At 39.2% G+C, this 12,658-nt stretch overlaps 1 long non-coding RNA gene across 1 annotated transcript; it reads left to right on the forward strand.

The window, feature by feature from the left end:
* Nucleotides 1-3,512: 3,512 nt before the first annotated feature.
* LOC109615293 lies at nucleotides 3,513-9,010 on the forward strand. The gene is made up of 3 exons (XR_004575522.1): nucleotides 3,513-3,598; nucleotides 3,682-3,782; nucleotides 8,872-9,010. It is a non-coding gene; the product is annotated as an uncharacterized LOC109615293 (long non-coding RNA).
* The last annotated feature ends 3,648 nt before the right edge of the window (nucleotides 9,011-12,658 follow it).

Genomic DNA, 12,658 nt, shown 5'->3' on the forward strand with positions numbered 1-12,658 from the left:
CTCTATGTTTATCCTCTATCCACCTCTCTTTGTCTATCCTCTATCTCCCTCTCTTTGTTTATCCTCTATCCACCTCTCTTTGTCTATCCTCTATCCACCTCTCTCTGGATTTTCCTCCAATCCATCATTACTTGGAATCCACATTCAGATGTTCATTATTGTGTTCAATTTCATAGACCCTTTTGTCTTGCTCAGAAATAGCTAAAATGGATGTACTACCAGGGCAGGAGACCCTTCTTTGCTTCTGTGAATAGTTTTTTGACACTTGTGTGATGCTGAGCTTATGTGATGCTTTGGTTGAACACCAGCAAGGCTGCTGCTGACGCTGGAAAAATGTAACATTAAAAAGCTCACAAACCTCATGTTCATCTTACCATGAGCAAACATTTATAATTGATATTTCACACCTTGCATTTCCTTGCCAAAATTATTTTAGATTACAAGACTAATAGTCAAGCTTCTCTCTTCTTCCCATTCAAAATCTTATCTAAATCTGTATGTAATCCCAATCCATAACCCTTACATAACCTAACCCTAACAGTTATCCTTAACCTCAATAACCTCTCATTAGGCCAAACCCCAAACCTGTCCATAATGCCTAGCTCAAAGCCTAAGCTTAAACATAAAACTATGCCCAACTGTAACTTTATCCTGTAGAAATCAAGTTTTCCCCTGTGGTAAAAATATACAAAAATGAATGGGGACTGAATTAATACCCATTCTTATGGTGTTCTTATACAAATAGAATCAAAAAAGAAATGGGGCAATGCCAGGAATATAGGTACTGCCAAAACTGCACCTAAATAACACCCATAACAGGGAAAGCAATAACACACAAGAACCAGGGCAGAAGAGAACAGATACACAGTTAGTAATGATGGGAAATGAGGATCAGGTGTGTGTAGATGGCGACAGGACAGTCCATGGTGCTGTGCTTAGTGCTGTGTCTAGGCACTCTGCAATGTGTCGTACCTACAAACAGCTCTTAGCCCTAGTATTTGGGCAAAATACCACACCCCCTCCTGCCTTATTGTTTAAGTACAAACTGATCAGATAACAACAAACCCGTCTGGTGGCCCTACATCATGTAAATCATTACAGGTATTGTACTGTATTGTTTATGGATCAAACTGCACAGTTTCTGCTTGAAAAATAAAGGAAGGAATCTGAGTGAGTTTTCCTGTTCTATTGTTTTCATTATTTGGCCACAGTTTATGCCTTTGTTTGGTTTCACTGGCTTAACTATCAGGGGTGCATGGGGAGTGGTGGCACCTGGGCCTGTGGTGGCTGGGGGGGCTTTATAACAAATATTACATAGCATTTTATTTTATCTTATGTTGTTTCATTGTGGTTATCGTAGCCAGACATCAGATCTGTGGTTAATCATTTTTCGTCCGGTGGGAGTGCATGGTGCGTGTAAGGACAGCTTGCACACCGGCCCACCACAATGCCACTCCAGTGTGGGGTTTGGTGAAGACTAATGTATGTTATGTAAAATATAGATGTTTTGCCACAACGTTTCTAGAAAGTGGTTATAAAAATATATACCAATTCATTGCAAATGAAAAACTCTCATGTATATTTGTATTCAGACCATTTGCCACGAAAATCACAAACTGAGTTCAAATGCATCCTGTGTTCTTTAATCACACTTGATATGTCGCCAGAAGTACTTTAAGAGAATAAGGAAGACGATGATCTGGTTTGATGAGAAACTGTAAGATACACAAGCATCACCTTCCCCTTCTAAATATTACAGCCAGAGTCAAAGTTATAAAACAGGCCAACCTCATGATTGACGCATAGCTTCCTCCACTGACAGTCCACTGGCCCATACAGGAAACTAACCTACTATCCACTGGCCCATACAGGACACTAACCAACTATCCACTGGCCCATACAGGACACTAACCAACTATCCACTGGCCCATACAGGACACTAACCAACTATCCACTGGCCCATACAGGGAGCAAACCAACAATCCACTGGCAGATACAGGGAATTAACCAACTATCCACTGATCCATACCGGGAGCAAACCAACTGACCACTGGCCCATACTGGGCGTTAACCAACTATTCACTGCTTTGCGATGCATGCAGCCTGCGTGTGTTGCAGTTCTCCATCTGACCAGACATGCATAACTAAACAAATGGAAAAATGGAAACCTATTTATTCAGAGCTGAAAGTAGAATGGAAAGAAATCTTGAAATTAAAGTAGAAAGGGAAAGCAATTCCCTGTTGGTGAGGTTTTCAGAATGTGCCACCAAACCCCTTCAACACAACCAGAATGCCTGGTGTTCAACCTTCCCATATTCTCCCATGTCACCCCACTCCTCCATTCAATCTACTGGCTTGTAGTTGAAGGTTGCATCCTCTACAAGGACATGGTCCTTGCCCATTTGTGTTCCTTGTGGTCAGAAACGTTATCTTCAGTTTCTAATCTTCACTTGTTGTTATGGAAGCAGGTGACAAATAACATTTGATCTGATTAAGTTGGGTAGAAGTATTTCCACCACAGGGAGTCTCACACAAACCACACAAGGATGTTTGCAGCAAAGTAGTAGCCTTCTTTTATCACAAATGAATGTGTGGTGACCTCTAGTGTCCCCTGTTAGTCACAACCGTCAGATGTTCTTTCATTGCTGACAAATAAAATACAAATATTTGCTACTACTGAAAACAGACTGGCTAGTAGATCTTTGATTTACTAGCCAGAGTAATCATTAGAACTATGTTACACTTGGAGGCTATTTGGCTTTGACCTATATGTATTTTTTTATTTATGTTTGAGAATACAATTTTTAACCATGTAGCCCCCTTGGGTTAGAGATACAGAAAGGGATTAGTATCAGTGTTAAGAGGATTCATGTAAAGAGGTTTTAAAGTCAGTAACAACATTTTTTTTTTTACAAACATTATGGTAATACCCATGGTTGAGTTACTTGTTGGGTTATTTTTAGCCCATTTATTCACGTTTGTTATTTTGAGCCCATTTATTCTCCAGAGGTGCTTTGGTTTCAGCAAGCACACCAAATGAGTTAAAGTTGTAATGGCTCCCAAATGAAAAGCCAATGATGTACTGAAACTTCATATCTTCACAGGGATTACAAGTCAAATACCTGAAACACAGTGGAGGATTCTACGGTTTTGATGAATATGGCAATTATAGCAATTACACATTTGACACATGACTGAAGAGAGAAACCAGCTACAGAGAGAGAGAGAGAAATACTGCAGAGCGAGAGAGAAAAACTACAGAGTGAGAGAGACAAACTACAGAGTGAGAGAGACAAACTACAGAGTCAGATAGACAGCTTTTCACATGGTAAGTGAACTGAACTGGTTACCTTTTCAATCTTGATCTTCATGAAAATAGTCTTCACATTGATTTTAGAAACTGTAATGGATTCGACATGACAACGGCGTAAACAAATATAACATGTAATTTGATCTACTGATTTTCTTTTAATCAGTGAAAGAGTTTGGCAACAGCAACTATTATGTTTCCATGGAACAAAATACCTGGGAATATGCCAACCAGGACTGTCTGAATAGAGGGGCAACGCTAGTCATCATAAACAACCAAGAGGAACAGGTGAGAGAGAGATCCATAAGGGATTTAGGGATTTATATGGTTATTTTGATGCTATTGTCAACATCTTAATCTTTCTCTGATAGAAATTCCTCATTACATTAAACATAAATACTTGGATCGGTCTGTCTGACATAGAGACTGAGGGGACCTGGAGATGGGTGGATGGCACACCTCTGACTACAGCGTAAGAGATTATACTCTGTTTAATACAACATTTTATGGATATAATTTTTAAGTATCTTTTTTAAGTGTGAAATAAATTAGAGGTTGTTTAGCAAGCCAGTGATTAGTAGCAATGATTCAATAGTACTGATAGTCAACAGTTACAGCGTGTATAAAAACTGCTCAGTGTCTGTGCTAAGGCTATTTTCGAGATGTAATCAATGTTGGTTGGCAACTTTCTTCACACTGAATGCAGATAAAGATGGTTTTCTACCAGTGTCTGACTCGCTGGTTCTCTGTGTTGTTCCCACTACAGGTACTGGGGACCACCACAGCCTGATAATGGTGGTGGCACCCATGGAGAGGAGGACAGTGCTGAGATTGTGAATTGGTATAATGATCCTGTACAGAAATGGAATGATGTTTCATGTACCACTAAACTTAACTGGATTTGTGAAACAGTCAGTGAATAACAATACCTTGTTATATACAATACAATCAGAATGCGTAAAGGCTGTACACAAACAATAAACAATATAATATTTAGCAAAAATGAATAACCAAATTGACTTACAGCCATACGTTTCACAAGGACAAAAATTAATGTGCTAAAAACCCCAGTCTTTCCTTTTCTCTCTCCTACTCTCTCCTCTTCAATTCAACTACAATTCAATTGCTTTATTGGCAGGAAAAACATTACGCAATTTCTGCCAAAGCATCAATACAATATATGTTGTCCTAAAATAAACTGATATGCTTTTGTGACATATTAACAAAAATATGCCAGAGAAGAAATAAGAATAATAGAATTACAGTTTTTAATACCAATACAAATGAATAAGTTTCTCCCTCTGTCACATTAAGTGACAATTCTATATTTCTTTAAACAATAATGAAGAGGAACTTGTCATATCCTCACAACTAGCCACCATGGGGTTTCACTTCTTATTTTTTCATCTTTATTTACTAGAGTTTACAATGGATTTTAACACAATGGAGATGATCAGATTGGCCATATTTCTTAGCATAAAAATATTTGTATTCTTACTTTCATCATATAACATTTATGTTGAGCTCCATCAGTCTTCAAACAGAGGTCATGAATACAGACTCATAAAAATCCCTTTACCTATCGCTTGTTTTTGTCTGAAGTGTGAAAAGTGGTGGTCATATTGATTTAAAGAGAAAGTTCAACTACTTTTTAAGATCTCAGTAGGTTCAGTTATCACACAGCGTAGTTTGAAAAAACGCAACTGTAGATCTCTGCTCCAAACCACAGGACAAGAGAAAGCATCACACAGACATTCAGACACAGGGACTGAGTCAAAGGGCACCCTCTGGTGGACATAGTGTTAAATTCAGGTTCAGCTGGAGGTTTGGAGACAGAGGTCTTTGCTGTGGAGTTCACACCCACCCGGGGCCTCATGTATCAGTCGTGCTTACGCACAAAAATGTGCATAAACCATGAGTATCCCAGTTCTATATCGTGAAGCTTTGCCCAGTTTCTTTATTGGACAGATATACATCATTATATTACAGCGAACATCTGCAGTTATTACACCTCCTTTTGGAAAATGTAGGACATACTGTATGCATTTCAATTGCCTCACAACCTTATTTTTTGATATCATACTCCATCCGTACTTAGAATAAAAATTCTGTCATTTAATTCACTGTTTGTGATCATTGTAATTTTAACTGGTACTGTATTATCTCAAAACACCGGCCACCTTATTAGGTACACCTTTTCAACTGCTTGATAATGCAAAAATCTAATCAACCAATCATGTGGCAGCAACTCAATGCATTTAGGCATGTAGATGTCCAAGATGATCTGCAAGACAAAGTTCAAGCCAAACATCAGAATGGGGAAGAAAGGCGTTTTAAGTGACTTTGAATGTGGCATGGTTGTGTTTGAGTATTTCAGAAAGTGCTGATCTACAGGGATTTTCCCACACAACCATCTCTACGGTTAACAGAGAATGGTCTGAAAAATAGAAAATATCTAATGAGCAGCAGTTCTCTAGCCAAAAATGGCTTGTAGAAGGCAGAGGTCAGAGGAGAATGGTCAGACTGGTTCGAGCTGATAGAAAGGCAACAATAACTCAAATAATCACACATTGCAACCAACTTATACAACCAAAAAAGCATCTCTGAAAGGACGACACATCGAACCTTAAAGCAGATGGGCTACAACAGCAGTAAACCACAGTGGGTGCCACTCCCGTAAGCTAAGAACTAAAAACTGGGGCTACAGTTTACACGGGCCCACCAAAATTGGGCAATAAAGACTTTTGCCTTAATATTACATTTGTGGTAAGTGAAACATACTTGTATACAAGGGACAATTAAGACTTTTATTTTTTGATATTGGCCTTTAATTCTCTTTCCTTTATGATGTTTTTTAAAGCAGTTTGGGAATATTTCAATATATTAATAATAAATCAAAACATGTATCAAATGATTGAAGAGTTAAAATGTCTTTCCTATAGGTTTCCTATTTCATACAGTTGTGGAACACATTTCAGAGGACAGTCATGGCCTGTGATTAAAGTGAGTGAAAGTCATGGACTCCATCAGTTCATATGCTGTATAGCAGCTGTAGCTTACACAGTTTGTGTTCAATGAACGCTTTTGTGAAGACAGTCTTTCTGCACAACAATATGCAGCACCTTTCATTGCGATGCACAAATGCTTCATAATGGTAGACTCTTCATAATTAAAAACAAATAAAAACAGGAAGTCTCCATCAACACAGACCGAGCTACGTACCACAAAAGTGGTGACGCCATCATGTAATCTCTATGGTGAGATCATGTCACATTTGAACCAGCAAGTCACTCAAAGGACAACAGATGAGGAAGCACAGGTGTGATATAGAAAACGTGTTCTAAGATGTCAGAAGGAATCTACGAATTTGAAGAGAATGTAATTGGCACAAATATTGACTGCCCAACATATGCCAATGTAGAAGGCTACAAGCCCAAACCAGGTGGAGTCGTCATTCAACATTCAGGTAATATTGCATGCACATAAAACACACAAACGAACACATGCAGGTAGAAACATATAGCATACACACCCTTATTTTGAAATAAAAAATGGAAAATAGAAGTAAAACATGCCAAAAATATACTTACTTTACAATTTCTTTACTATTTGGACATTTAGCAGGCTAATGACTTATCTGTTTTGCCACTGACTGCACAATTTCATTCTTTTAATACCTGTATTTCAAAGTTTATTTGACGTTTCTGCTTTAGTGCATTGTCAGTGGTGGAAAAGACCTTCTGGAGTTGCTGCAGTGTGTCTGGGACTGCTGTGTGTTCTGCTTCTGGCTGGGATAATAGGACTGTCCGTCAACTGTAAGTTTAATTCACTTACACCTAAATTTAAACTGACATAAGTTTAAGAACATTAAATCTTGTTGAAGGAATGGAGCATTGCTTTTTACCAAAGGTTCCATTTAACCTGATGGACCTTGACCCACGAATGGGCAAACATGCTGTGTCCAGATGTACAAAGCTGGTAGAGAAATATCCAAATAGACTTACAGCTGTAATTCCTGCCAAAGGTGCCTCTACCAAATATTGACCAAAGGGGTGAATGCAATTAATTATTTTCTGTTTTGTATTAGTAATTCATTGAGAAAAAAGTGAGTTTGTGTTTATTTTTTCACTTTGACATTATGTACTATAATGTGTTGATCAGTGGCAAAAACTCCTAATGAAATCCATTTTGAATTCATGTTCTAAGACAAAAAAATGCGGAAAAGATCAATGTGGTGAATACTTTTGAGAGCCACTGTATTTTCTGTTTCGGTGCAAGAACTCTTAACATTTTGCTTATTTTTGCAAAATCATTGGATTGAGTCATTACGGTGGTTCAAGATCAGACTGCCCATTCCTTTAATAAACATTGTTCAATATCAAAATACATCAAAAAGCAAGTGCTTGGACGAAACAGTAAAATCTTAACTACCCCTGAATAATAATCCCAAATTGGACATAAAGGAATTGGCAGAGGAAAAAAGTTTGGTAAAATATGTGTGTAGACACATGGATAGAATCAATGGACCAGCTCTTAATATAACTTGAATATTACAGATGGGGTCATTGGCCATCAATGCTTTACAGAAAAAGACAAACTACAGACTAGCTACAATAACCTGACAAAAGATAGAGACCAGCTACAGACCTTTAACAAAAACCTGTCTAAAGAGAGAGACAAACTACAAAGAGAGAGAGACCTCTTTCAGACGGTACTTGGTAAGTGAAGCGAACAGTTTTTCCTTAATCCTCATAAAACTGACTTTCATATTGACCTGAGAAACTGAAACGGGTTCATCAAGACAACTGCACAAACACATTATACGCGTCATTTTATCCACTGCTTTTCTTTTAATCAGTGAAATCTCCAAATGGATGGAAAGTGTTTGGTAACAGCATCTATTATGTCTCCACTGAGAAAAATTACTGGGAATATGCCAACCAGGACTGTCTGAAGAGAGGGACACAGCTAGTCATCATAAACAACCAAGAGGAACAGGTGAAAGGGAGATCCATAAGGGATTTAGGGATTTGTATGGTTATTTTGATGCTATTGTCAACATCTTAATCTTTCTCTGATAGAAATTCCTCATTACATTAAACATACATACTTGGATCGGTCTGACTGACCGAGAGACTGAGGGGACCTGGAGATGGGTGGACGGCACACCTCTGACTACAGCGTAAGAGATTATTCTCTGTATGAAACTACATTTCATGTATATCATTCTTTAAGTATCTGTTTTCAGTGTGAATAAGGTTCACACTGATGTTGTTAGAGGTTGTTTTGCAAGCCAATGATTACCAGCGTTGATTCAATGACTGATAGTCAACAGTAACAGCTAAAAACTGTTAAAAGTCCAGTCATTGTGCTAAGGCTATTTCACAATTTAATCAGTGGTAGATGGCAACTTCCTTCACATTGAATGCAGTTATATTAGGATGGTTTGCACTTGTTTGTCTGACTTTGTTGACATAGATAAACTTCTCCGCTGTCTCTTTAACCTTATAAACATCTTCTAGTGTCTGACTCTCTGGTTCTCTGTGTTGTTCCCACTTTAGGTACTGGGGAGCACCACAGCCTGATAATGGTGGTGGTACTGTAGGAGAGGAGGACTGTGCTGAGTTTGTTAATTGGTATACTGATCCTGTAAAGAAATGGAATGATGTTCCATGTACCACGCAACTTAATTGGATTTGTGAAAATGTCATTGAATAACAATACTTTTTATCTACAGTACAATCAGAATGCATTACGGCTGTACACAAACAATAAACAATATGACTTTTAGCACAAATTTAAATCCATTATGACTTACAGCCTTTTGATTCACAAGGACTCTTATTTATTCATGTTTGTTTCCCACAGTACACATGGGTTTTAAACATAATGGACAAAAACTAACAATAATATTTTAACACGCAAATCTTTGGATTCACCCTTTCATCATACAGTTGTTTTCAAAAGCTTGCAAACCCTTGGAGAATTGGTAATATGTACCATTTGTTAAGAAAACATGAGTAATCAGGCAAAACACATGTCTTTTATTTCTTATGGGATTCATATTCAACTGTAGGTCATAACAGAATGGCACATTCATAAAAGAAAACATGGCAACAAAGAGAAAAATGAACTGACCACTGTTCAAAAGTCTGCATACCCATAGTTCTTAATACTGTGTATTGCCCCCTTTAGCATCAATGACAGCGTCTTTTGTAATAGTTTTGTAAGCTGCCCATTCGTCTTGGCAAAATGCCCCCAGGTCATGCAAAGTCTTGCATGAACCACACTTTTGAGATCTCCCTAGAGTGGCTCAATAAAATGAAGGTCAGGAGACTGAAGGCCACTCCAGAACCTTTCGCCTTTTCTACTGTAACCACTGGAGGGTCAACTTGGCCTTGTGCTTAGGGTCATTTTCATGCTGGAAAGTCCAAGTGCATCTCATGCACAGCTTTAGTGCAGACAAATGCAAGTTGTCTGCAAGTATTTTCTGATAAAAGGCTGCATTCCTGTTGCCATCAATTTCCCCAAGATTCCCTGTGCCTTTAGAGCTCACACACCCCCAAAATATCAGTGAGCCATCACCATGCTTCACAGTGGGGATGGTATTCTGTTCACTATAGGCCTTGTTGACCCCTCTCCAAAACATCCCCCGTGGCGCCTTGATGGAATCGACAATATATTTTGTCATACAAATCTTTGTATTATCACTTTCGTTTTTATGCCATGAAATGAAATAGTTTTGGCAGACTCCCTAGCAATTACTCATTTCTTATGAATATTCCAGTAAGTTAGTAAATACCGGTAAAGCTTTCTATTGGCAAAAATGCTGTTAAAACAGCCAGTGGCAAACTGCATACATTTGTGGTGGAGGTAAACTTCGTAAGAAACGTTAGTCAGTTTAACTGTATCAATGTCATTGACAAATGGCCAATAAACTAATAAAATGGCCAGTGGCAAAAGAGGATTTGTTCAGGATATTCAGATGCTATACAGACAATTGGTAACTGTACAGCTCTGTGGTGTAGTGGTTGACAACACAGCCTTTCATGTTGGTGACCCGTGTTCAAATCTTGAGATGACGACTCTTTCTATTGTGGGCCGGCAGAACTAGGCTTGCCTGGTTTCTTTTCATGACTTGTTTGTGACAGAAGTGTAAAACAGTAATTCTAAAGAATACTCTGGTGGTCATCTTGGTTTAAAGGGAAAATTAACCTACTTTTTAAAACAAAATTACAATCTCAATGGAATGAATACTACTGGACAGATGATTATGGTTCCAATCACGGAAAGTCAATGTTTATTTAAGCTGCAAGAGACAAAGGAAAAGGCAGCACAGAAAACCCCATGGAGGCTAGGTTAAGTAACCAGTGGTCAGTCAGGCTAGGTTCAGTAATGGGAGGTCAATCAGGCTAGATTCAGTAATGGGTGGTCAGTCAGGCTGGTTTCAGTAACAGGTGGTCAATCAGGCAAGGCGAAGGTCCTGGAAATGGCAGGAAAAGGGAAATCCTCAGGACAGTCGTGCTGGTCAATACGAAGGTCTCTAGTGAAGGTACAGATGGGAGTCGAGCTGTGCAGGAAGAAAAAAAAAGGTTTGGTAAGTCAACTACAAACAATACCTCACAAAGAGAAAGCTGCAGAGATTGACTATATATTGGGAGTGCAGGTGAGTAACAGGTGTCTAGATTTCTGGTGATTGCGATCTGGGGTGACAGTTAGGTTCAGTTTTGAGGGGATGTGAGTGTGTCATGTGTACAGGTAGAGGGAGTGAAGGAGCAGTCAAAGGAAATGGATGGTGAAAGGACCTCACACTCAATAGGTTAGGTTTCACAAATTGAGAGCAATTGAAATAAAAAAGGTCACTTTTCACCCAGAGCACTTTGACAAAACATACAGATTTTCACCCCTCTCCCTTTACAGCATCACACACACATTATATCTCAGTATCTGTGGTCAGTATGGAACTCTGCTCCAAACCACAGGACAAGAGAAAGCATCACACAGACATTCAGACACAGGGACAGAGTCAAAGGGGGCCCTCTGGTGGACATAGTGTTAAATACAGGTACGGCTGGAGGTTTGGAGACAGAGGTCTGTGCTGTGGAGTTCACACCCAACAGGTCCTTCACTGAGCCCACACACACACCCACGTTGCTGGCCCGGTCCACCACCACAATCTCCACCTTCTTCAAACAGCAAGAGGCTCTGTAGGCCACCTGGGTCACATTCTCACCATTGATGCCCACCACCGAAGAAGTATTCAGGGAACCGTTGCCCTGGAGCAAGGTGATGCGGTCGATGCCGGTGCTGTTCACGCCGTCGGTCAGGTCAGCATGGAGCTGCCAGTAGGTGGCGCTGCAGTCAGATGAGCAGTTGGATAAGACTCTGACCGGCCTACATCGGGGAGTAGGGGAAATCTGTGACATGGACGACAGGTGAAGACAAGGAGAGTTTAGTTAGACAACTGATGTAGCTGGTGGGAACCTGTAGCTCACAGCCACCAAGTCATTCAGAACATAGTCTTTACCTCGCTGACAACAGAGAGACGGAGGACTGCCTAGTTTAAATGGAGTTTATTTTAACCTGGCCTGGAGCACACCCCAGGATTTATTTTGTTAGAAAGAAAGCTACCAGGAGGTCAGAGAATTCCAGGGCAACCCCAAGCAAAGAAAGCTCTGGACAGTAACCACTCCTGGACAAAAAGACTAACCCAGTAAGACACGGACTGTTTTTTAATGACTGTTTCCCTTTTCCTTTGTTTATAGCTGGTAACAATTTAGCTGTCCGGTCGAAGTGAGGGACCGGAAGGACTGTACAGTAAGGCTCAAGAAAGAGCTAGGCTTTTCTTTTGTTTTTTTTGTTACCTGTATTATTATTTTTTACTACATTTTAGTTTTTATAGGCATAAGTAATGGGTAAATGCTGAATGTACAAGTGCACATTAAATCTGTAAGTAAATAAAGAGAGACATAATTTGTGTGTGCTTCAAATTAACATGTGTTTTGAACTGGCAACAGTGCTGGAACACTGTTTTGTAACTGGACAGTGATGATAGAATAGTGCTTTTGTAACAGGGAAATATCTTGTGAATTTTTATTAAGGAACACAATTTTTTCTAGATGGTTCTATTCCAAAAATCTCACGTAAAAATATCTGAATTCAGTCTTTAAACAACATTTGCCCACTCTCGGAAATGAACAGCATTTAACTTCCTTATAAACTCAAACCGGACTCTAAACCAAAATTGAGCAAATCATGTTGTACAGAGTAGAAGCGAAGCTTCACACGTCCTCTAAGGGGCATTTTCTTTGATCTGAAACGGGTACCGAAGCTTCGTTACGACCTGTC

The sequence above is a fragment of the Esox lucius genome, chromosome 25 (genome assembly GCF_011004845.1).
Source record: "Esox lucius isolate fEsoLuc1 chromosome 25, fEsoLuc1.pri, whole genome shotgun sequence".
NCBI classification, from domain to species: domain Eukaryota; kingdom Metazoa; phylum Chordata; class Actinopteri; order Esociformes; family Esocidae; genus Esox; species Esox lucius.